Source organism: Argiope bruennichi, chromosome 10, assembly GCF_947563725.1.
Source record: "Argiope bruennichi chromosome 10, qqArgBrue1.1, whole genome shotgun sequence".
NCBI classification, from domain to species: Eukaryota; Metazoa; Arthropoda; class Arachnida; order Araneae; family Araneidae; genus Argiope; species Argiope bruennichi.
Window position 1 is genome coordinate 97,452,451 of NC_079160.1, and position 26,400 is coordinate 97,478,850.

General features: G+C 29.3%; 1 protein-coding gene across 5 annotated transcripts in view; it reads left to right on the forward strand.

The window, feature by feature from the left end:
* Positions 1 to 26,400, forward strand: part of LOC129987949 (uncharacterized) — a 109,743-nt gene that overhangs the window by 32,481 nt on the left and 50,862 nt on the right. The window contains exon 1 of one of the 5 annotated variants that reach the window (XM_056095966.1): positions 20,159 to 20,488. The exons of 1 other annotated variant lie outside the window; for it this stretch is intronic. The gene's annotated coding sequence lies outside the window, so the exon portion shown is untranslated. Of the gene's footprint in view, positions 1 to 20,158; positions 20,493 to 26,400 lie in introns of those variants that run through there. 3 more of the 5 variants (XM_056095965.1, XM_056095968.1, XM_056095969.1) reach the window with 3 other exon arrangements.

The window sequence follows — 26,400 nt, forward strand, 5'->3', positions numbered from 1 at the left end:
ATCTTAACAATTTTTCGAACTTTATAAATTATAGGAAGTAATTCTTGATGGGTTAATATTTCATCCTCATTAGCAATATCTTCTTCAACAATTACATTGTTATTATCTTCATTGTCAATATCACTCTCACTCTCTTCAAAGTTAGAATCCGAAGTTTCTATATCCACAGTATTTGGATTCTTCTGTTCTTTATTTTTTTGATATAATATATCTATTATTCCTAACTGAATTCATGAGCATAGCACAATTGCTGATTTGCACCAATCAACTTCCCAACTTTTTTCATAACTGTTGCTCTATCAGTCATTATGGATACAATTTCTTCTTTCAGGGATAATCCATGTTTCGCTAATTTAGATTTAAGCAATTAATTAGTTAATTTCGCCCGTTAGGGAGACATAAAAACAAAAACGTATACTATATTGCTATGTTCGCGATCCCTGAACATATAGTGGAAACAATTTTAAAAATGTCTAGTAAATACCGAAAACCGGTATTTAAACTTGTGAATACCGGTATTACAAAATTGTAAAATGGCTCAAAATACCGGTATTCGGTATCCCGGTATACCGGTATTGCAATCCCTAGTCATGAATACCTTGTAAATAATTATTGCTTTTCTTGATTCACAATAATTTATTTGATAGTGAAGATTGTTGCCTGGGTGAAATGACTTGAAGACACATGTTGCCTTTTATGTGGTTTATTGGTAACATCAACAACAAAAGGCACATGATTACGCCATAGTGTAGTAGGCCCAGAGAACTACACATAAAATTTTTCAAGAGAGAGAGCCAAGTCACACTCCCCCCTAGTACAGGAGTCAAGTTCGCTTACTCTGGAAAAAAAATACACTAACAAAAACAGTGAGACCATGTGATATTTACATGATTGGCAGCTAGCTCCGCCCAAGAAGACCACGTGGTTAACTGAATTCTTAACATACCTTGCACGGCATTGATGAAGGATAGCTACAAAATAGAGATCTTTGGCTTGAATCTAGCATTTTTACTAAGTCGACCGTGAGAGTATGTATTTAGGAAGGTTTTCTACCAAAATTCGACTCGAAATTACAGTTTTAGTATCGATTTTCACTGTTATTGCGTTTATTGAATTATTGCATTTATACGCATGCGCAAGTATAGATTGAGAAAAGATCCACCGTTTGACAAATATGGAAAAAATTTGATAACGTGGCGGATTGCAATGCGCGAGGATAGAACCTGGGACCTTGTGGTTTGCAGCCCAGTAACATGACCATGATACAAAAGCAATTGCTCGGGTAGCGGAGTTGTTAACTGGCTTATAAGTTTTCATTAGAGACTCTCCCTCCAGTGAGTCGGAGGTGAGACGAACGATATGGTTGTTGAGTGGTGATGTATTAGCTGTTGATTCTAATGCGCCTGTACCCATTTCAGTAGCGCCAAGCGTTATGGCGAGCGTGTGTGGGTGAGTGGTTGCTGCTGCTGTTGCTGCGTGAAGTGAATCTGACGACTTTCGTTTCCTGTGGGTAGATGGCGCCACAACAGCTGTACGAAGGTTGAAGGTTCATCGTTCGAGGTCACCAATGTGGCGATTTGCGATGAGCGAGGATAGAACCTAGGACCTTGTGGTTTGCAGTCCAGTAACATGACCATGATACAAAAGCAATTAGTAGGGTAGCGTAGCTGTTAATTGGTTTATAAGCTTTCACCACAATAAGAACCTCAGATACTAAATCTGTGTATCAAATTTTATCCACACCTAGCGCTTAGCGTTTTGTAATTATCAAATTTCTAATCAAATAGCCGGATAGTCAGACTTTTTGGTGAATAGGCTTCGCACAAAATTTGATAGAAATATATAATTTTGATCAATACGCTAAATTTCATCCTTCTAGCTCGACGCGTTTTTCAGTTACCGTGTTCACAAGCAGACAGACACAATGCCAAAACTCTGTTTTTCGGACTCAGGATGGTCTCAAACTTGGAGATTCGACAAAATCTAAAATTCGATTTCTTCTCTTTTCTTTCTTTCTTTTTTTTTTTTTTTTTTTTGACGATAATAATACTTTTTTCATACTTTGTATTATGGTGAAAACATATAAGCCAGTTAACAGCTACGCTACAAGAGCAATTGCTTTTGTATTGTGGTCATGTTTTGTTATGTGGTCTTTTGTATTGTGGTCATACGAACCACAAAGTCCCAGGTTCTGTCCTCGCTCATCCCAATCTGTTACATTGGTGACCTCGGACGATGAGCCTTCAACTTTCGTACAGCTGTTGTGGCGCCATCTACCCACAGCAACCAAAAGTCGTCAAATTCACTTGACGCAGCAACCCAAAAGTCGTTAGACACACTTGACGCAGCAAGCAAAGCTGTCAGACACACTTGGCGCAAACAGCAACCACTCATCCACCCACGCTCGCCATAACGCTTGGCACTATTCAAATGGGTACAGGCGCATTAGACTCAACAGCTAAATACAACACCACTCAACAGCCATATCTTTCGTCTCACCTCCGACTCACTGGAGGGAAAGTCTTTGCTTTTGCAATTGCTTTTGTATTGTGGTCATGTTACTGGGCTGCGAACCGCAAGCTCCCAGGTTCTATCCTCGCTCCTCGCCAATCCGCCACAGTATACAAGAAAGTAGGAATTGAGCGAGACTAAGGAGTTTTCAATTAAGGCAATAGTGCTGAAAAATATTGTTGCTCAAACCTTCTTTTGTATGTTTGATAATATATTATCTTTCAGTGCTGCCAACTTAGTTTTTCTAATTTTTGCTGAATTTTAGAAATTAAGTTTTTTTTTTTTTTTTTTTCATATTTTTCAACATATGTTTCCAATGTTGGGATGAAATTCAATTCTTATTCACTGTTTCAAGAAAACTTAAACAGCATGATTTTCTTCTATTACTGCAAGTGAAGGAAAAAAGATTCTTCTAAATTTTTGAGTAGTCTTCAGGAAAAAGCAAAAAGTGAAATCACATTAGTGCAAAAGTCAATATGCAATTTGAAATAAATTACACAGATAGCTACATTTTAAGCGGGGAAGTATTATTACTAGATAATATTAGGAACTTCATGAACACAATAAACAGAGCAGGTGTAAGGCTGTTTAAATAACACGACTTTAATGTATATAACAATTTGACTCTTTAGAAAAATTCGTTGTGAGAATTATGAATATCAAAATACGCAAAATAGATTTAATTGAAAGTAAATACGAGTAAAAACCCAAGCTAACCCAGCTGGCCGCCAAACTAGGCTAGTTACTAATAATTACACATTTATGTTAAGCTTACTTTATAAAAAAAACCTTTCATGAGTTACCATGAAAAATATAATTACCTATATCATCCAACATTTTAGTTGGTATAAATATACACAGCGTATCCAAATATTAGCTTTTGCAAACATCACACCAGCATGAATCTTTGATATATTTTTTTGTTTTTGTAATAGGATATTGGACTTAGAGCTAACAATTACTTTTTGAGTAGTATATGCCATGGGATAGATTACTTCCAAGATGTTTTTAAATTTTACTAGATTTTTAATTAATTAGAAATAATTAAAATTTTAGAATTTATTCCAATAACTTTGTAACATATTATATGACACAAAAACTACTCGTATACCACTTTAAAATTCCAAACATTAATTTTCTGATGATATTAATTTTATTTTTGTACGATGTTTTGTTTAATTTTAATAAATTTTCAAACTCAAACTTAATTTTGTGACAATGCCTTTCATTAAAATAATCCTGTGTAATAAATAAAATCATAAGATTATGGGTAAACATTATGAATATTTTCAAAGCTGTCGTCGGACTTTTAAACAAAAATAAATATAACATTTTTCAATTTATTATTAACCTGTGCGGATGTTTTAATATATTTCAAGTTATTTGATATTTATTTTAATCTAGTTTTAGACAAGAAATGTTTTTGTAAAATATAGGATAAAGCAACAGGAGAGGTCTCCAAAAATTTTCTCGCATAATCTCTAATGCACTTATCATGCCAGAGAACGAATTACATGGCATTGGCGTACAATAGTTACTAAATATTAACTTTTGGCATGAATTTAGCAATTTTACCGGATCTATTTTGTCATCCTTGCGCATTATTTGGCGATTAACACCTGGCATGCGTTAATAGCATCCAAAAATCGAATCTGTATTTTAGACAAGTTTTTATCAACCGATTGAAACAAAAATTTGACGCAAAACGACACCTGTAGTCTCAAAATCCCATACCAAATTTGATATATGAAAGTCACTGCGTTTTTTAATTATCGGGCTTGATTATGTTTTGAAAGTATTCACCGACAGAGCATCAACTCATTCGTCAAATTTTGGCAGGCATCTACACTATACGTGTTAAATCTTTGTATCAAATTTCAGCCGGCGTCCTGTCATAGGGGTAGCGCACCTTCCCTGTGATCTAGGCGTCCTGGTTTGGGCATGGTTGTTCTTCCTGTTCTATGTGTGAATGTGCCCTCCTGTAAAAAGAAGTCGTGCAAGCGAATGAGTGATGCGTGAGTAGTCAAGCCGTGCTCTTGGTTCAAGTTGGCTCTACGATCAAAACAAGAGACCCTCCTCCTTAGGCTTAAATCGGCTGGCTTTGAACAGCGGGCTTGTCCGTGGCAAGTGCCATAAGAAACAACAACAACCAAATTTTATCGATTTAGATCTCTTCATTCTGTAATTATAGTTTTAATTTATATTCGAAACCGGTCAGACGGACTTCCTCTGAAGAGAGTTTACTCAAAATATGATAGAAAACTGCAAATTTGTTGTAAATAAAATAGGCCCAATTTCACATATCTGGCTCAAAGCATTTTTGAGTTATCTTCGTCAAAGACAGGCGGACATTTTCTAAAAATGTATTTTCCGAACTCATGGAGATCTGAAGCGGAGTGATTCGTCAAAATCTCAAGTTCGGATTTTTTGATGGTTACTATACTTTCTTTACACAAAATATAAAGGATAATTCGGTTTAGTGAAACATAAGCAAGACAAGCAAGCTTATAATTGTTCTAAGATATTCCAACTAAATATTTCCAAATCCTATTTTTCTAAAAAAATAAAGCCTCAGTTTTTGTGAATCTAAACTAATTAAATTTTACGTTTTGCATAACTTATTTATTGGATATTTCCCATGATAATTTCATAAAAACATTTTTATGGTCATGTTTTTATTTCCTTAACAAACAAGCTGAAGTAAATAAGACTTTTTTAAAAGTCCGAACTAATTAAATTACGCACTTGCACACCTTATTCGTGTTTTGTCTTTCACTTTAACCGCAGTTCTTTTCTTCGAAACTTATCCCTGAATAATCTCATCCCATCTTTTTTTCATGATTCAGCTGTTTCTGAGAGTCTTAAGATAAAAACTTTACTTTCTTTGATACATTACTACTTCAGCAAAATTTTCTATCGATTTATTAATGATAAGAAGAAAAAAAATAGAGAATGGATGCTTTTTTAAAGGCAAATAACCATTTACTATAAAAAAGAATGTAAGATTTTAAGTAGAAAAATTATTTTTTGTCAGGACTTATTAGGAAAATCCATCAATTTAAAAAAAAATAAAATGGATTTCTGCCAAATTGAATTATGAATGTTTATAATGTAGCGATAATTTTATTATTAAATCAATATCGTGTCCTAGTTATTGTTAAACACTGGTATTTTACCAGCAGAATCACAAAAAAATCTTTTTTTTTTAATACAAAGATAATTTTTTATGATTGCAGTATTTTGAAGAGAATTTTATAGATTTTATTGTTTCAAATAAACCTGAATAATGGAAAAAAAATAAGAATCATATGTGTCTGTTCGAATACATGTGAATACGATATCTTTAAAAGAGAAGAGGTGGAAAATATATGCTGGCTTTGCACCCAAACTATAGACGACTTCAAATATTTAAACTACTACGTAAACAGGAAGATAATTTTAGTTTTTGTCTTACCTCAAGGAATTGACAACAATTTCCGAATTCAAATTTTCTTCAAAAGGCTATAAAATATAAAATTTCGTTATGTTTATAAACTAGTCGTCTTTTAACGAAAAAATGGTTTACCGAGGTGTTGGTAATGTTTAATTTCAGTTAAATCATTTAGATAATTCATGCTTGTGCTTCTGCCGAATTATGAGACATTGAAGCTGCGTTGTTATAATTGTTTAATATACATTGAGCAACCAATTTATTATGGCAACCTTCACAACACGATGTTGGACCTCCTTTTGCCCTTAACACTGCATGGATTCTTCGTGGCATGGACTCTATGAGCTGTTGCTAAGTAGTATGAGGAATTTGAAACTATATCTGATGTATAGCACTTTCTAATTATTTAAGCTTTGATGGGACTATATCAGGCTGTCTAATGCCCGTTCGATCTCATCCCACAGATTATCAAATGGATTGAGATCTGGTGATTGTGTGGGTCAATGAAGCAAGGTAAATGTACCGCCGTGCTCTTTGAACCATCTAACGACAATGCCAGTTTTATGACCAAACTAAGAATACATCAGCTTTATGACCATAACAGGATATACTTGATCTTATATACTTGATGAACAGGATATACTTAAATACCCTTAGGCATTCAAACATTATTTCAAAGGAATCAATAAGTCTATACATCCCTCAAGATGTCATATCCCAAACCATAATATTACTTCCTCTTGTTTAAAGTATTGTATCAATGCAGTTTTCGTCCATGCTTTCGTAATGTTTTCTTCATATTCCTACCCTTCTTCATTTATCCTGCATTCCTTTTTTAGGGCTATTTTGACCTCTAATGGCAACAACATGATATTATGGCTGTTCTGCATATAAATACCAAGCAGTCATAATAATTTGTCCACTCAGAATATATTCTATTCATTTTATAAATAAAGTTTTCTAATGGATACCAGTTCCATGACATCATAGTACTATTAAAAACTTTTATGTCCGATTCATTAAATTAAATTTCGGGGTATTTTAATTTCACCTTTTTATTCATCTTCTAAGTGGCACAGATATTAAATAGAATTCTTCTCCTTTAGTTTTTAACAATGAAATAAAACATTCTATTAAATATTTGATGGAACAACGCATGAGATACGAAATTTAAGACAACAATGTAATTAAAAGTTGGAAATTAGGCAAAAAAAAATCTTTTTAAAAATTGCCAAAATTCAGAAAATATTTGCGCAAATGTAATCCATATCAATAGAAGGACAATTTAATAAATTTTAAAACGGTATAAAATTCCTTTATGTGTAGTAATATTTCCATGAAAAAATGTCAAAATTCAGCTTATTTTTTAATTAATTAAAATGGTTTTTCGAGGCGCACATTCCCAATATACAAAGTTTATACGTGCTAAATTATGCTAAAAATTGTATCAACCATTCTTTTATTGCATATCTTGACTACAAATTACACATTTATTTTCTTAGTCCATGATTACGATTTAAGTCCATGTAGACAGCGTTTAAATGAAAAAAAATAGTTAAAAATGCAATGGCATATTTATAAGATTCCATCCCAAAAGGTAATTTTTATAATCTCATTTTCACAACGAAGCATAACTCTACTTTTTTTTTTGTATGAAATAGCTGACAAACCTATAAATTTTATTTAAAAAATAGAATAAAAATCTAAAACAAAGATATGTCTTAAATGGAAATAATGTGAAAATTTCAAATAATTTAAAATTCGTCAATATACTTTTTAGAGCAATTATTTTATTTAAAACTATGTGCCACACAAGAAAATGTTTTGACATTTTAAATGTTCGTTGATTATTTCAGTCGCTTTCTCAACAATTTCTCAGCTACTTATTTTAAAACTTATTATGAGAATAGTTTTTAGCTTTTATTCAGAACAAAAAATAAAAATGAGTGAAGAAAAGAAAAGTAAATTATTCCATAATATGTTTATAATCTGATTTTTTTCATAAAACTTTCAAAATCGGCACAAAAAAAAAATCAGAACTATTTCCGACGAACACATTTTTAAATTTCTGTAACTGATGTCTTCTTTCTACAAAGAATTTTCTAAGTAGTTTTAAAAATATCTTCAGAAGTGTGCGATAAATTAGTTTCAATCGATCGATGAAAGCAAAGAAATAAAACAACAATAAAATAAAGATATAGTTGTAAGTAAAGATTTCAGCAAAAAGATCAAGTTAAAAGAATAGAAAAAAAAAGTACCAAAACGAAAAACCTTCATTCATTGAAATTTAATTTAGCAGCTCCGTTTACTTTTACATGAGAAAGTCCTTTAATGAATACAAATAAATAATGAAATTAACTCAGATTTCAAAAGAGTAATTTATTTGATTAAGAAGAAATTTCTTTTCTTGGATAATGATAACATAATTGAAGGTTAAAATTTCAATTAATAGCTGTTAATTTGCAGATTAGATGCATGGTAAGCCAAGATTTTCGCTTAAATTTTCGATTTATCTAGATAAAAAAATGAAAAAGACAATTCGTGATTGGATTGAAATTGATTTAAGTGTTTCAACAAATTTATCGTTTGTTTTGTAGAAATGTAACTGTTACTTTACATCATGAAAATAATAAATGGCTGAGTGCATTTTTAGCTACTTTTATACTAATTTTAACGCCTTATTTAAATAATGTCAGTTACTATTGGCACTTTTAGAATCATAGAATAACATGTTGTTATTTCATTTTAGTATTAGTTATTTCATTTAGTTTATTATGAAAATACAATGACCATTCGAGAAATTTCATTAATTTTTTAATTAATGTATCAGATGTACCATTCTATATATAAATCACTAAAGAATGAACTTATGACTTACATAACTTAATGAAAATTAAAGAAATTTAATTAATTTTTCAATTAATATATTTGAATAGCGATATCGTTCTATATATAAATCACTAAAGAATGAACTTATGACTTACATAACTTAATGAAAATTAAAGAAATTTAATTAATTTTTCAATTAATATATTTGAATAGCGATATCGTTCTATATATAAATCACTAAAGAATGAACTTATGACTTACATAACTTAATGAAAATTAAAGAAATTTAATTAATTTTTCAATTAATATATTTGAATAGCGATATCGCTCTATATATAAATTACTAAAAAAATACATATGATTTCCTGGAACAATAATGATGCAACGCAGCTGTTCAACAACAGAATTAAACGCATGCATGTTATAAGCTGGTATTCAAATATAAACAGTCGTAAAAAGTTATATGCAGCAGCTGTATTAACAATGGTGATTATTCCTGTTCTTTTTTCCTCTTGAAAACATACACCAAAAAAATTTAGGGAACAAGCGATAAAGTTTTAAGTGCTTCAAAATAATAAAATTGTCATACCAGATGCATAAAAGATAGTTTTTTTTTCGCAGTTGACAGAGACAAGTAAACATCAGACGATTCCTAAAAAAACTGATATGTGAAATAAAAATTCCTTGAAATAATCATAGTATTCTCAAAACATAGGTATTTTAGAACTCGAGAGCGATATTAGATTCAAGATTGCTCTGGTATACGAACGATATTAGATTTAAATTATTTTGACGGGAGTAGTTGTATGATTAAAATAAAAATAATTAGAACATTTTAAAGATTACGATTACTTACTTTGATTTCTATTGTGTTCGTTCTTTTTTTAATTTTTAACATACGAAGTGCACAAAGCGAGTTTAAAAATTCGTTTCAATTCGTGTAAAATTCAATTCGTTTCGTCAATTCACTTCGTTTCAATTAAATTCGTAAAAATTCGTGTAAAAATTCGAAATCAAGATTTTGACGAATATCCATTTTTCTCTGAGTCCAAAAAACACATTTTTGAAGTTATATCTGTCTGTCTGTCTTCGAAAGCGATAGCACAAAAACATTTTGAGCTAGATGGATCAAATTTGATACATACACCAAATTTGCAAATTTCTATTAAATGTCGAACAATATTCATTTAGAAAAAGTCTGTCTTTCAGGCTATCCGGGCACAAGTGAACACAATGGCTACAAAATGGGAAAAAAACTAGATAAAAATTGATACATACAGTACATTCCCGATTATCCGCGGAATTGGGTGGCGCGGTTGCCGCGGATAACAAAAATCGCGGATAACCCGAAAAAAGCTAAAAACGGGTATTGCAAAAGAGAAAACATTCAATCCAACTTTGAAAAATCGTTTTATGTACAATAAAACGTAAAATGAACAGCAGGAAATGTTTAACTAACGCTTAATATTTTAGTATATCACTCAAAACTGACCTAAAATGCATTTTGTTAATGAAAACAGAAAAGTGCTTTGTACTTACGAGAGGCGTCACGGATACACAGAAAAATGAATACATATGTACTGTTTTAATACTGTAATGTATTATGTAATTACAAAAGCATAACTGTAAAACTACACCTTTTTGAAGAAATCAGTCATTTGTGTTTGCTTCTTGCTTGCTTTGGAAGCATTTTCTCTTTGCTTGGGAGCAAAAAAAAAAAAAAAACTTAGTGTGGCAGGCGCGGATAATCGGGAGTCTACTGTATTTGAATTTGGTATCGATAATTTAGATCCATATCAAATAAATAAGAATAAAATAAGATGAAGTTTTAACTGTCTGTCTGTCTGCACTTTTTCCTGTGTGTGAAAGAAATAGAAATAATATGAATGCATACAGAGGCGATAATGCGTAAGCAAGTAAGAGTGATAATATGTAACATGTATGCCTGTATGCAAAAGCGTTTTTACTTAGAGTAAGAATAACTATACACAAGTGCCAAGTTGTCCTATTCCAATATTTGATTTTGAGCAAATTAGGTATTAATTGAAGATAAAAGGCTATTAGGGTTATTTTTTAATGAATTTGAGTTTCTGTGTTAAAATAATAGAAAAATTGAAGCCCCACCAGAATCATTATTTGAGCGACGATGGCTCATAAAATAAATATATAATAAATTTATTGAGAATTAAAAAAAATCGCATGTTATGTGCGTAAAATTTTACAAATTTGCGAGTCGATAACAAAAATTTCAAATTATCATTTTGTAAGCCAATCCGTATCGTATCCTTTATTTTAACATTTACCTCATAATTTTTTACGTGTTTCATTTCATATATTTATTTAATTTAAAATTACAATAACATAATATTAAAATTAGATTGTAACTGGAGACGGCAGTCAAAATGACTCCGCGTTGTTCATTAGCTCTATTTATCACGTGTTTTTGTTGTTTTTTTGTCTTTGAATGCAATTATCTCGGTACCTACACGTTGTTCTTTAACAGCATATTGACAAAGTATAAGCATGAACACGTGAGTATAATCGAGTTATTCTTTTTCAAAATTTTTGTTGTTATTTATGGAGTCATTGACTCCGTGTCTCTAAACTGCTTTAAGTTGAACAATGAAAAAAGAATAAATAAATATTCTTAAAATAACATTTTAAATATTACATTCTTTATTTTTGCTTGTTAAATTCTTATAGTTATTAACATTAATGTCATTCCGTAACATCTAAACAAAGTAAATACTCATTAAAATATTGTTTAGGTTTTTCTTATAACATCTTTTCAACATTTAATATTATAACATTTAACAATTTTTATATTAATATTTTTGGTAACTACATGATAACCATAATGTATTGTCTTTCCAAAATAAATTCCAATTCTGTTTACAAAAGCCAAAATAGAAAAATAACAATGGCATCATTTTGTCTCTAGCTGCGTGAGGCAATTCATGTCTCCAGTTACAGGTTCATCTAAAAATCATATGTAAAGACTGTTTATTTATTTTGTATTTTTTAATTATATATTAACATAAAAAAGGGATTGCAATGTTTAGTAAAAAAAATGTCTTACTCAAGTAATATTAATATTCAAATTTTCAAATTACTAATATACTAATTATACTCAAATCCTATATATTTAGATATAATATATGAGCGAATCTCATAGCAATATGCATTTATACAGGGTGTCTCAAAAACCTTGATCGCGGCTTTTATTCCTTAAATATTGATCACAAACATATACTGTAAATTACAAAGGTGCGTAAAAAAAGGTGCAAAATGTTATGAAATCGATTAAAATTTTCAGGGGATTAAACTTTAAAAAATACAAAATTTAAATTTTCATACGGACCCCGTACAAAAATATCCCAATGAGTAAAATGTGCCCCATCCTCTAATAAGGTAATGTACAAAATTTCAGAATTTTATCATGAAAACTGTCATAGATATGTTAAAACAAAGTTGGTGAAGGGACAATCACAAATTAAAATGGAAATGTTTAAAGCAGTCAGTGCAAATGGCGCGACGCAGGAATGCATCATAAGGAAATAAAATATGCTTTATGTCTTCAGTTTTAAATACAAATTTTAAAATCTGTTCTTCCTGAAAAATACTTTGAAATTTTATGTCATGAACTACAGAATATAACTTAAAAATAGCACAGTCAATGAACTTGTAAAAAAAAACTTATATAATCTTTCCTTTAAGTAATCTTTCTTTATGTAATCTTTCTACTAAGTCATTATTTCTACAAATTTTTAATACTTTTGAACCATTAAATAGAAAAATTATTATTTATTTATTCAATCATTACTTTTTTTAAATTTATGTACGACCTCTAAAACACGAACATCCGACATGATTTTTCTTGTTTGCGAACTCATAACCAGTCATCGAAAAGTGATTTAAGTCAGCATTCAGGTAGTTTCATATTTTTGAGACTTTTTGTGATAAATTGCTGAAATTTTGTACATGACCTTATTAGAGGATGGGGCACATTTTACTTACTGGGAATTATTTTGTACGGGGTCCATATAAAAATGTAAATTTTGCATTTTTTGAAGTTTAATCCCCTGAAAATTTTAATCGACTTCATAACATTTTACACCTTTCTTAAGCAACTTTGTAATTTACAGTATATGTCTATGATCACTATTTAAGGAATAAAAGTCGCGTTCAAGGTTTTTGAGACACCCTGTATAATTACACTGTACCAATTATTTAACACTTCGAAATGATTTACGTGATTTATATAAGCAGGTTCATTTTAATTTATAACTGCCACATATTTTTTACAATTCTATAATAATTTTGATTTTATATATATTTTTAATAGTTGCCTTCGACGATCGGCTAGTTTTTAAGGGATATTGTTTATATTTAATTTCCTCTAAATCGTTCAGATATAACTCTATGTTCATAATTTTATACAATTGTCTGACTTAAAAGTGTATTATTTTAATTGTAATACATCTGTTCAAATTGTACATCAGTATTTTTGATTGAGACTAGTGTTATGGTATCGGAGACCTGTTAAAAAACACAAATGTGTGGTTAATCTCTCTTCTAAATTTCGCAGTACTACTGTAACTTTACATTTTTATTCATCTTGTAATCTATACTACTTCTTTAGTTTTAGTCTTCTTTAGTTTAGTCTTTATGTCAAGTGTAGTAATTTTACGTCAAACAATGGAAAAAAATCACGCCATTACATATTCCATGAAACAATGAAAACGGCTTGAATTTCAGGGAAACAATATAAATCTATTCTTAGAAACTAAGCAAAAATAATAATAATAATAATTTTTTAAAATTGCAAAACATTTCGCAATTTTAAATTTTGAAACAAAACTCATTTTTATTTAATTCCAATTTTATAAGTTATCACGTAAAAATCGCAAAATTTACAATACTTTGTATTCAATTGAATTTCGAATAAGATTTTTTTTAAAAAAATCGCTCTGAGGCGCACATTCTCGACTTCCAAAGTATATATATGTTAAATGTGGTAATTTTAAGTCAAACAATCTGGCCTATAGAGCGTCTGCAATCGCACATTTATCTTTATTATGAGTAGAGGTATTTCATATTTTATAGATTTGGTTCAAAATTAAAGTAAAATGAATAGAGTGAATTTTTAGGCACACTTTGATCATTAGAGCCTCGAGGATGCAATCCAATTAACCTACTAGACAGCCCAAAATTCTGTATCGCGTTATTTAGCCTCGAAACAGAAATACTGTGCATATATATATATATATATATATATTAAATTTTAATTTCAATTTAATTAATTTCCAAGATTTTATCTTAATTTAGCTCATAGTAACTTCATTCTAAAAATATTCTCTTATTTCGTGATCCAATTCCAATTTCTCTACTTAATTTATTCAAGATAAGCTTTATAAAACTGCTGAATCGGCTAAACGCCGACACTTTCACACGCTCGGCGTGAAGGGGTAAAAAATGTCCAGTAAGCGCATTCTTTTTTAAAAGATCCCTGTGTTTCCTTTACATGTGATTGACATCCGTCAGAAATCCCTATCAGAATCTTATTAATATATTAGCACTGTAAAGAAATATTTTCCCTATCCATATCTCATGTTATATAAGACCAGGGATAAAATGTCCAAGAGCTTTTTCGTCATCCCTTTTCTGTGTCGTTCTGTGTGCTCATCGCTCGTACATATGCCTGCTTCTTCAAAATGAAATAAAACGATGTCACGAAATCAAACTGTCTTCACTGTCTTCAAATTGCATTCTGCTTCACATAAAATAATGTTACAAACACACACACACACACACACACACACACACACACACACACACACACACACACACACACACACACACACACACACACACACACACACACACACACACACATATATAACATTATTTGTTGTGAAGCATGATGCAGTTTGAAGACAATGAAGATACTTTTAATTTTTGTGTTTTTTAATTTTTTAAATTTTGTCGTTTTATTTCATACTAGCCGCCTTTGGCGACCAGCCGGTTCGCCAATCTTAATGTTCGTTAAAATTTTAATAATTAAATATTTTATGCAATTCCTACTTTAATAGCTTCTTCATCAAAATATTTTAAAACTTCAAATTTTGATAGGCATATAATTCACTCATAATATTATAAACGCCTTGAGTCATAACGTAATACGTATCTCTCTAATTTTCAGTTGGCTCCCATAGAATTTATACTTTAAATGAAAGTGGAAAGGATTAATCTGCAATTAATATAATAATAGTTTTTATTGAAACAAAGTTTTTTTTTTTTTTTTTGTAATATGATTATTGAAAACAGTCACTGAGCGTTTAAACTTTATGGGCACTAAATAATATCTTTCTTAATTTATGTAATATTTCAAGAATTTGTCAACAAAAGTTTCTCAGATTCATCATGACCAGATCGATTCATTAACAATGTTTAATTTTAAATGCATCAAACACTAAAAAAAAATGAATCGTTTAAAATAATCGGTTGAAAACAGGTTAAAAAAAAACTACTTAAAAGACGATGGTCTTAAAACTATAAGCATATACGAAAAATATATAACTAATATAAATACACTTTAATTACAAAAGCATGCAACTAATCTAAAAATAATTTACATCGTCCGTTGATATTGATTGTCATGTCAACAATCAGAACACAATTCGCATGCGTGAATTTACAATGCTAGTTACGGTAACGCAAGTGCATGAGTTTTTCTAAGCCAGTTGGGGTAACGCTATGCAGATTAGAAATTTTTATTTCCTTTATTCTGTTTTATTTTAATTCAAAAGTACTTCAGAATCAATCTTATAATCGATTAATTAACAATGTTTAATTTTAAATGCATCAAACATTACGAAAATAAACAGTATCGTTTGAAATAATCAGCCGAAAAATCTTAAGCCTAGCATCATTACTGTTAGGGAAAAAAACTGAACTCTTACTCATTTGGCGGTAGGGAAAATGAATATTTTTTTGTCGAGAAAGTTAGCTTTTAATTAATAATTAAAATTCTAATTAAAAATTCAAAAAAGGGACACCAAGTGCACATTCCCAACCTCTAAGGTATACATGTACCAAATTTGGTAGCTGTATTTCAAATGGTCTTTTCTGTGTAGCGCCAACACACACCACACACACACACACACACACACATTGAACTTTATATATAAGTATAGATGTTTTTTTAAAGCAAGCAAAGAAGGGAAAAAATTATTCTAAAAAATTGTGTAAAGCAGGTGTTCTTACTAATTAAGTAATTTTTTTAAAAAAATGAAACGAAAAAGGGGAAAAGTTATTCTATAAAATTGGGTAAAGCAGATGTTCTGTCTTAGAAATTTCTTTTCCCTTTCCAGCTGTGTTGCCATAGAAACCGGCGCACAACTGTTTACACGTTTATGTTTATCTATTCAGATTTTGTAAAATATAATCAGAGTAACGGTGAATATCAGTGTGTTTGTGTTCGTCAATAAATGTTAATTTTTTTAATAACATGATTAACGAAAACAGAGTCACTGAGCATTTAAACCTTATAGGAGCTAAAAAATATCTTTCTTAATTTATGTAATATCTCAAGAATTTGTCGACCAGCCGGTTCGCCAATCTTAATGTTCGTTAAAATTTTTATATTTGAGTATTTTATGCAATTCCTACTTTAATAGCTTCTTCATCAAAATTTTTTAAAACTTCAAATTTTGATTGCCATATAATTCATTCATAATATTATAAAGGCCTTCAGTCATAACGTAATATGTATCTCTCTAATTTTCTGTTAGCACGCGTAGAATTTATGCTTTAAATTAAAGTGGAAAGAATTAATCTGCAATTAATAGAATAATATTTTTTACTGAAACAAATCATTTTTTTTTATAAACTGATTAATGAAAATAGAATCACTCAGCTTTTAAACTTTATGGGCACTAAAGAATATCTTTTTTAATTTACGTAATATCTTAAGAATTTGTCAACAAAATTTTCTGAGATTCATCATGAGCAGATCGATTCATTAACAATGTTTAACTTTAAATGCATCAAACACTAAGAAAATAAAATGAATCATTTAAAATAATCGGTCTAAAACAGGTTTAAAAAATTACTTAAAAAACGATGTACTTAAAATTAAAAACATATACAAAAAATATATAACTAACATAAATACACTTTAATAACAAAAAAATGCAACTAACCTAAAAATAATTTAAATCATCTGCTGATAATGGTTGTCATGACAACAGTCAGAACAGAATGAGCATGCGTGAATTTTTTTCGCCAGTTACGTAACGCAAATACGTGATTTTTTTTTCTACGCGAGTTGGGGTAACGCTATGCGGATTAAAAATTTTTAATTTCCTTTATTCTGTTTTATTTTAATTCAAAAGTACTTCAGATTGAATCTGAAGGATCGATTCATTAACAATGTTTAATTTTAAATGCATCAAACATTAAGAAAATAAACAGTATCGTTTGAAATAATCCGCCGAAAAATGTTAACCCTAGCCTCTTTTCTGTTGGGAGAAAAAACAAACAAACCTTACTCATTTGGCGGTGGCGAAAATGGAAGATTTTTTTTGGCGGAAAAGTTGGCGGTGGGGAAAATGGAAGATTTTTTTGGCGGGAAAGTTAGTTTTTAATTAATAATTAAAATTCTAATTAAAATTTCAAAAAAAGGGACCCCAGGTGCACATTCCCGACCTCTAAGGTATACATGTACCAAATTTGATAGCTGTATGTTGAATGACCTGGCCTGTAGAGCGCCAACACACACACACACACACACATTGAGCTTTATTATAAGTATAGATTGAAGAAGCAAGCATATGTACAAGCGATGAGCACACAGAGTGACACAGAAAAAGAATGAAAAGCTCTTGGACATTTTATCCCTGGTCTTATATAACCTATCATTTTGATAGGGAAAATATTTCTTTACAGTGCTAATGTATTATGAGATTTCAATAGGGATTTTCATTACATGCGCGGAGAAGGTAGGGGAAACACAGGGAGATTTTAAAAAAAGAATTTGCCTGATCAGCGGTATTTTATCTCTTCACGCGCAGTGTGGGAAAGTTAGATTTTAGCTGATTCAGCAATTTAAGAAAGCTTCTCTTAAATTAATTAAGTAGAGACAGTGGAATTGGATCACGAAATAAGAGAATATTTTAGAATGAAGTTACTATGGGTTAAATTAAGATAAAATCTTGGAAATTAATTAAGTTCAAATTAAAAGTTTAAAATATCATTACATATATATATATATATATATATATATATATATATATATATATATATATAGTTTATCATATGTACAATTCTATAATCCTTTATATTTGAGAGCTAAACTTAAATTAATTACCTCAGGCCATATCAATGAATCATTTTAAATGAGTAGAAATTAAATTTAGTTTGTTTAGCCTAATTACACTAGTGAGCCGCTTTAAATCAATACAAAGGATATATATATAATATATATAATATTGCTTCCTTGCGTAGCTATTTTCATGGCAATTAAAAAAAAATTTATAGATAGTTTTAATGAATGCTGAATAAATACCAGGTGAATGACTGACTTGCTTGGAGACCATTTGGCAATTTGGCGACACTATCGAGTATTCCACAAATTATAGAAATCTTGGTGAAAATTCCATTAGGACTCGTGTTATGTTGATCTTTCTAGACTTCTCTGTACCTTGTCTTTGAAATTTTGAAAAGCTGAGAGACAGAACTGAAGATTAATTGAGTTGAGCTCAAGAGAATAATTGAGCGAATTCTCACTGAGCACTTTGTGCTGTTAATTTCGCTTTGCTGCTGATACTAAAAAATGCCTTTTTTGCGCGCTTTATCTGTATTTAGCTACTGTGAATTTATACTTTCGGGTAGAATAAAGTGATTTTTGTTTCTTGTAATTGAGCGGAATAAACTCTTTTCACTGTTCACTGTCAGATGGAATTTTGGATCTTTTTCCTTTTTGGATCGTTTGGATTCCATGATTCAGAATTATTGTCAGTTAATAGATGATATCTTAATTGTATTTCCCTCCAAAGTGTCCGCTCTGTACCAGTGGGAGGGCGTTTGGTTCCGGCGGATTTGAAGCGTACCAAAATCACTTAAGCATCGTTTTTTAAAAATTTCATCAGAATTGGAGTCTGAAGTCTTCTAACCTCAAAGTCCCGTCCCTTCAAAAAGTATAAATCAATTGAGAGTATTTGAGAATCTCTATATCTTCTGCAGAGGTAGAGGCCAGAATCACTATAATTTACAACTGTACGAAAAATATAAAAATTTCATTTTTTAACCATGAAACTAATATTAAACTACTGTTAATTAAGAAAGGCCATTCCATATATGAAAAAAATTCTCATTACTGCTACTTCTAAATTTTAATAGGAGATCCCTCGTTTATGTGTGGATCTCCTATTATTCTCCTCGGTGAGAAAGAAAATCAGATTCCTGTGACTGCATATTCATAAATAAATTTTTTACATCTAATCAAGAGATAGTTTCAAAAAGTTACTAAATATTCTACAATAATAATAAGGATAAATGTGTATGCATGCATGGGGTGTGTGGGTGGGTGTATGTGTTTTCGTTCTACCGGCCAGACCGTTTGACTTTCAGCTACCAAATTTTGAAATTATTATAGTTAGTAGAAGCATTTACTCTCCAAATCAGCTTAGAATATTTTAAAATCAGTATCTATATTACCCTATTTTGTTATTTTAATTAAGTTTATCAATACGGTGAACGCTATATTTCCAAAAAGGTTCAATAAATTATATTTCATAATTATGTTTTTTATGTTAAATATTAATAATACGTTACATATGTTATTAATTAAAAGTTTGCATTTCATAGTATCTTTTCTTATGTTAGCATGAGACGCATAAATATAAAACTCGGCTAATTGATAATGATTATGATATTTAACTAACTCAATGCATGAAACTAACTTGCCATTTTACACTTTCTTTAACTAGGTCTATGTCGATGTTCGATGAAGTAACCAGTAAAACCGTAGATCCCTAATATATTTATTTAAGTAAATAATAATTAATCCATTATTTTACGAGACAGTGAATGGTAAACTTTTAACTGTGAGACATATAATAAGAAATTGTGGAAATTAAGCATTATGTGCCACTGTAACTCGACTGTCACATTGACCAGACAGCATATTCTGTGTTGTGAATCTGACACGCTACCATTAGGAAAATACGAAACTAAAAGACAGCGTCCTATTCTGTCAGCATTAAAGCAGAAAACGAAATAACATATTAGCTCCAATGAAAAATTAACCCATCCTACTATTGTCTTCCTTGTTTCAAGACAGCCTTCCACGGCTTTCAGTTCAAATTAGGCTCGGAAAAATTCACATAACGTTGATGAGGAAACGCCATTACTAATGGCATAGACAAGAGCGACAGCTTAGAGAATCAAACTTAATTGAATCCGCTACGTCAGCTGATTCTGTGAGTTGCTCTGAGTAACCTTCATCATGTTGTACCCGCAACAGAGAAATGAGTTAAATGGGTAGACTGCGCTAAATCGAAACAGAAAGGAATGTTGATAAAAAACCAATTTTATACCAGTTTATATTTTATTCGCATAAAATTGGGGATAAATTTAACATAACTGCGCAACGAAATTAAATAACGAAACTACGAAATGTAAGAAGTGTGCATTCCAACAGCTATAGAACCGCATGTAGGTGAGTTTATTAACGTATGAAAGTGATTTCTCATATTTATTCAATGATAAAATTTTATCAAGAAAACTGAGCTTTGTTTAGTCTATTAGTCTATTTTTATCGTTTGGCGAATCTGGAAAAATTAAAATGTGATATTTATTGATATTGAGCAGAAATATTAGCAAATCGTGTGGCGAATTTTTAAAAATCGGAATGCTATTATTTATTGAAAGTAATAAAATGAAACAATAATGCATGTTATTTTAACAGACTTTTTGATTTCCCATTTATATAATTGTGCCGATGACAAAAAAAAAAATTGTTTTTCTTTTCTTAATATCCATTTTACAGAATTTTATGTTTTACAAAACTCAAATAAGTAAAAACGATTAGCTATTATTTTTATATCTTTTAATTTATATTTATTACATAAACGTTTATTTAATATTATTTTAAGAAATTCGAAGAGAAATATCTAAGAATATTTTCTTTACAAAATTACATTCTTATAACATTTATTTGTGTAAGCAATACAAATTCGGAAAAAATATCTAGAAATTTATTCCAAGTGTAATCAATTATATTGTTTTTATCAATGAATATTTTTTCGTAAATTAATTTACTTTTTTCAAGGAACATATTATGATTCACTTTTATGCTTTTCTTGTTATACATCTCAGTTTTATGAAAAGTTTGAACTATGGAAATAAACGCAGACGAGTCTGGATTCAAATTTTAGCGAAGCTGTTTTATTTTCAGATGATCTTTGCATGAATTGTTTCACCTCGAAGTTATCAGAAATCTTAATTTGGTGAAATATTTGAGTTTAACAATCAAATTACCCGAAATTTTTTTATATGTTTTCATTTTTATTAGTTGGAAAATTGTAATGATTGAATGACAAAAATGACTTTATATAAAATCATTTTTACTTTTCTTATTCTAACTATACCCATGAAAGTGACTTCTATAATATTATAAATTAACGAGGGAAAGTAAGCAATGTTACAACAATAATACAATAGCTGTAATAACTTAGTAAATACAAATATTAAGAATATCAGAAACTTTAATTTTAAACACATTTTTTAATAAAATCATACTTTTCAGAATTTTAAATTCTTCTAAAATTTAACAAATTCTCTCATTATTTATGTTTAGATTAATGATTTTCCAACACGTATGGAAAACCTCTTCATTATTGAGTGTAAAAGGTTAGTTAATGAAAGAAGTAATTAAAAAACTCATGAAATAAATTAAGATGATTATTCTAGTAAAGTATGCATATGATTAAATGAATAATTAAAACGTATATGATTTTTCTGCCTTGTGTAATACTTTAACTTAGTGCATCAGAATTTTAGGAGAGCAGTATTAGAGTAATATCAAATAAGAATAAAAAGTGTTAAAACAAAATGAAAAAAAATCAAAAAGCTTATTAATGAAAATAAAATGCGAAAAGAATATTTCTACTATATGAAAAAAAGTCCACTGAAATAGGTATATTCCTACGGACTAATCTCTACTAATAATAACGATGAATATTTGTGTATGTGCGTGTGTTGAAACTCTACAGTCCAGACCGTTTGACTTACAGCTACCAAATTTGGTATATATGTATCTTGAAGGGTAAGAATGTGTACCTAAAAATTTTTTTCGAAATTTTAGAATTTTGTTTAGTTCATAATTAAGCTGAATTTGGCTATTTTTATACGATATAAAAATATAATGGAGCAAAAGTAATTTTTTTCACAATTTCAGCATTTTAAAATTATCTTTTTAATTACACTTATTTAAAAATAGTGCAAAATTTTCCTGAATTTTTATGATTTTTTGAAAATATTTCTTAATTTAATTTACAACAATAAATTACATTGTTGCCCTGGTATTTAGACTATTTTCATTTTTATCAATTATTAGATCTCGTAATTTTCATCCACGATTAAAAGCCTCCCACCCAAAAAAAAAAGAAAAGCAAAAGGAAGAATTAGGTTTAATTAATGTAGATACATTGCACAAAACGAATAAAAAAATGAAGTTACAATTTTAATTTACGGTACGTTTACTCTTTTTATGCATGGTAACTTCATAGGACTGGTCTTTATTAGAAAGGTCCATGTATACAATGAATATAACATATACAGGGTGCCTCAAAAACCTTTACCGCTGCTTTTATTCCTTAAATATTGATCATAGACATATACTGTAAACTACAAAGTTGCTTAAAAAAGGTGTAAAATGTTATAAAATCGATTAAATTTTTCAGGCGATTAAACTTTAAAAAATGCAAAATTTAAATTTTTATACGAACTCCGTACAAAATAATTCCCAGTAAGTAAAATGTGCCCCATCCTCTAATAAGGTCATGTACAAAATTTCAGCAATTTATCACAAAAAGTCTCAAAGATATAAAACTACATAAATGCTGACTTAAACCATTTTTCGATGCCTGGATATGAGTTCGCAAAGCGGAAAAATCATGTCTGATGTTCGTGTTTTAGGAGATCGTGTATTATTGGTTCAAAAGTTTTAAAAATGTGTAGAAATAATAACTTAAAGGAAAGATTACATAAGGAAAGATTACTTAAAGGAAAGATTATATAAGTTTTTTTACAAATTCATTGACTATGCTATTTTTAAGTTATATTCTGTAATTCATGATATAAAATTTTAAAATATTTTTCAGAAAGCATAGATTTTAAAATTAGTATTGAAAACCAAATATCTAAAGCATATTTTATTTCCTTATGGTGCATTGCTGCGTCGCGTCATCTGCACTGAAGCTGTAAACATTTCCATTTTAATTTGTGATTGATCCTTCACCAACTTTGTTTTAACATATCTTTGAGAGTTTTCATGATAAAATTCTGAAATTTTGCACATGACCTTATTAGAGTATGGGGCACATTTAACTCATTAGGTATTTTTTGTACGGAGTCCGTATAAAAATTTAAAGTTTGCATTTTTTGAAGTTTAATCCCCTGAAAATTTTAATCGATTTCATAACATTTTGCACCTTTTTTTACGCAACTTTGTAATTTACAGTATTTGTCTGTGATCAATATTTAAGGAATAAAAACAGCGGTCAAGGTTTTTGAAACACCCTGTATGAGACAATTTAAATAACATGACATTAATGTCTAACAATATGCTAATGTCATGAACATGAAAATATCTAAAAGATTTGACTGGAATTAAATGTAACCAATAGCACCGTGATCACCAAAAGCGTGTCAAAAGTATGTTAATATAAATTAATTGATTAAATTTGTCAAAATAAACGATTACTCGTTCAAATAGAATGAAGTTTGAAAAGACTGTCAACTCACATATCATACTCGTCATCTTAGCGCAGTTCAAAATTCCGAGATTAGTTCCAAAGTAGATCTGTTAATTTTTAAAAAAATACGATGAATTAGCTAATAAATATTAATTATTAAAATTTTTATAAATCATTGAACGTTTGGAGGGTAAATAAATAAGTCCCAAAAACAAAAGGCGTCAAAAACGCAATTTGTATTCACCTGAAATTAAAATCTGCTAATCTTTTCTTTTCTTATGTTTCCCAAGAAAAATATACCGTGCAAAAAAAAACTACTTTAATTGCTGAATCCTTTTCCGGAAAATTTGGATTCTGATTTTATACTTAAATCCGAAAAGAAACCCTGCCACGTGTTTTGAGGAGCTTGGTATATTTTCCGAAGAGCTTATTTATTATTGATGGCATACCCTCATAAACAGAATGTGCGATTAGGTCTCGTCCTAACACCCATTAACGGTCTTCGGAATAGCTTGGTAAATTCAGAAATACGTGTTCTGAAAAGGTCGGCAACTATTGATTTGGATCTCAGAATCTGATAAGATGAAACACATGGGTGGTATCTGATAGTGTTCTGACATTTAAAAGAATAGTCGGGATTCTGACGAAATCTTCGATAAGAGAAAGTAAATATTGTTCAGTTCTTTTTTGTAACAAAACAGAAGAATTGTAAGGAATAAATAATGTTATGATAAAGATAAGATTTTGGATTGGTTTTCGTAAGTGTGATATTTATTTTATTTGATGGAATTCGTTCAAATTTTCATAGAAGAATTACAACATATGTGAATATTTTTTTTAAGATTCTGGTGTAGAATGCATAAAACATTTATTATATTTAATGCAAAAAAAAAAAAAACCTAACCAAAGTATTAAAAACGCCATCAATATTATCTGTTTTATATTTATGGCAAAGAACAATGGTCAGATAATTAGATCACTATAAAAGCTGTAAAAAGAAAATATGAATATAAAAACGAAGGAGGTTTTAATATCCTTTATCTTCAAATCTTTAAATTGCTTTCATTTATAAAAGAAATTAAATTTTTTATCGATTTTATTTGGATATTTCCAGAAAAATATATTTCATATATCTATCAATATATAAATATTTGTGCAGTTTTTAGAAAAATTATTCATTAAATACCAGATAAAAATTTTCAGGTATATAAAAAAATGCTGATATTTTTAAATATGTTTCTCCAAAGTGTCACAAAAAATTGCGAAATTCCAAATAAAAAGATTTTTTTTTTCAGTTTTAGTTTTTCCTAAATCATTTCAATTATTTTCAGAATTGAAGACAAAATAAATTGGTTTTGAAATAATTTCTGAAAAATTAGAAACTTTTTCATTTAAAAAAAACGTTTATTTAAAAGATGCACTGAATTTTTAAAAGAGCGATTATTGAAATGATGTAAATGAAGAAGTAGAAAAAAAGAAATTCGAAGAACGAATAACCCCTCCCTAATCTAACTAATCTATTGCTCTAGCACCATATCCCCTAGCAATACTTAACAGTTACGAAGCCAATTTTTCTGAATTCATGATTTTCTTTTGAGTAAGTCTGTTATCTATTGAATCAGATTTTTTTGTTGCACATCATTAAACTTCATCACAGTAAATTAAATTTTTATTGCAATATTTAAAAATTATCCTTTAATTTAATTTTTATTTTCTTTTTAAATTTGAAAAATATTTTTAAAGATAAGATCGAAATGATAATTTTTCGAAAACTTATTTTTAAGTCTCGACTTAGCATCTTTTTATACCGTTCTTTGTTTAAATTCTTACTTCTGTATTATTTTTTCCTTCTTGAATTTTTTCGTCTGCGTCAAATTTCATTTCGTGCCATTCTTTAAATTCTTACTGTTTTCATTCTTTTTTTTATATATTATCACTAGATTTTCCGTAATTTTCTGCAAGACAAAAATATTCCCTTTCTTCCAAATGGCGTTGAAATTCGCTATGAAATTAAACTAATTTGAAATTCCTTTTTTATAAAAAGTTTTCTTAAAAGAAATTATTTGTTTTCAAAATGTGCAGTTAAATTGCGAAAAATATTTCGTTTAACATTTGTAACTTGAACTCAGCCGTTAAGAAAAATGAAGTAAAATTATATATAATATGTCTTACTGTTAATTTTTTACTAAAATCATTTTTCAAAACTGGAAACATTTTTTTGAAACTTCGCAGGTATTTTAGATTTTGGCTAAGCAAATCTGAGAGGTTTTTTTAGATTACTTGTGAGATATCTCTGTTTATTTTTTCTTGTGTACGTGTCTATATTCTGTATGATTTTTTTAAATGTTCTATTTTTGAATTTTTGTATAAAACGGATTTAAAAAAACATTTATAAAGCAAAAATTTATCCAAAAGCCAAAAATGTTTTGAAAATTAGGAAAAATATTTTGGGAGAGGGGGGGGCTAAAAGATGGTATAAAGCAAAACTCATCTAGCCAAAAGTGTATCAAATTATTTGTCCAAAATCTTGCAAATTAGAAATGTATAACCTAGTTCTTAAGTCTTAAGTTAAGAAATAAACTATAATCCTATCCAGTCTTAAAATATTGAGGTTCGACTAATAAATAAAATGAAAATCTCGATTATTTT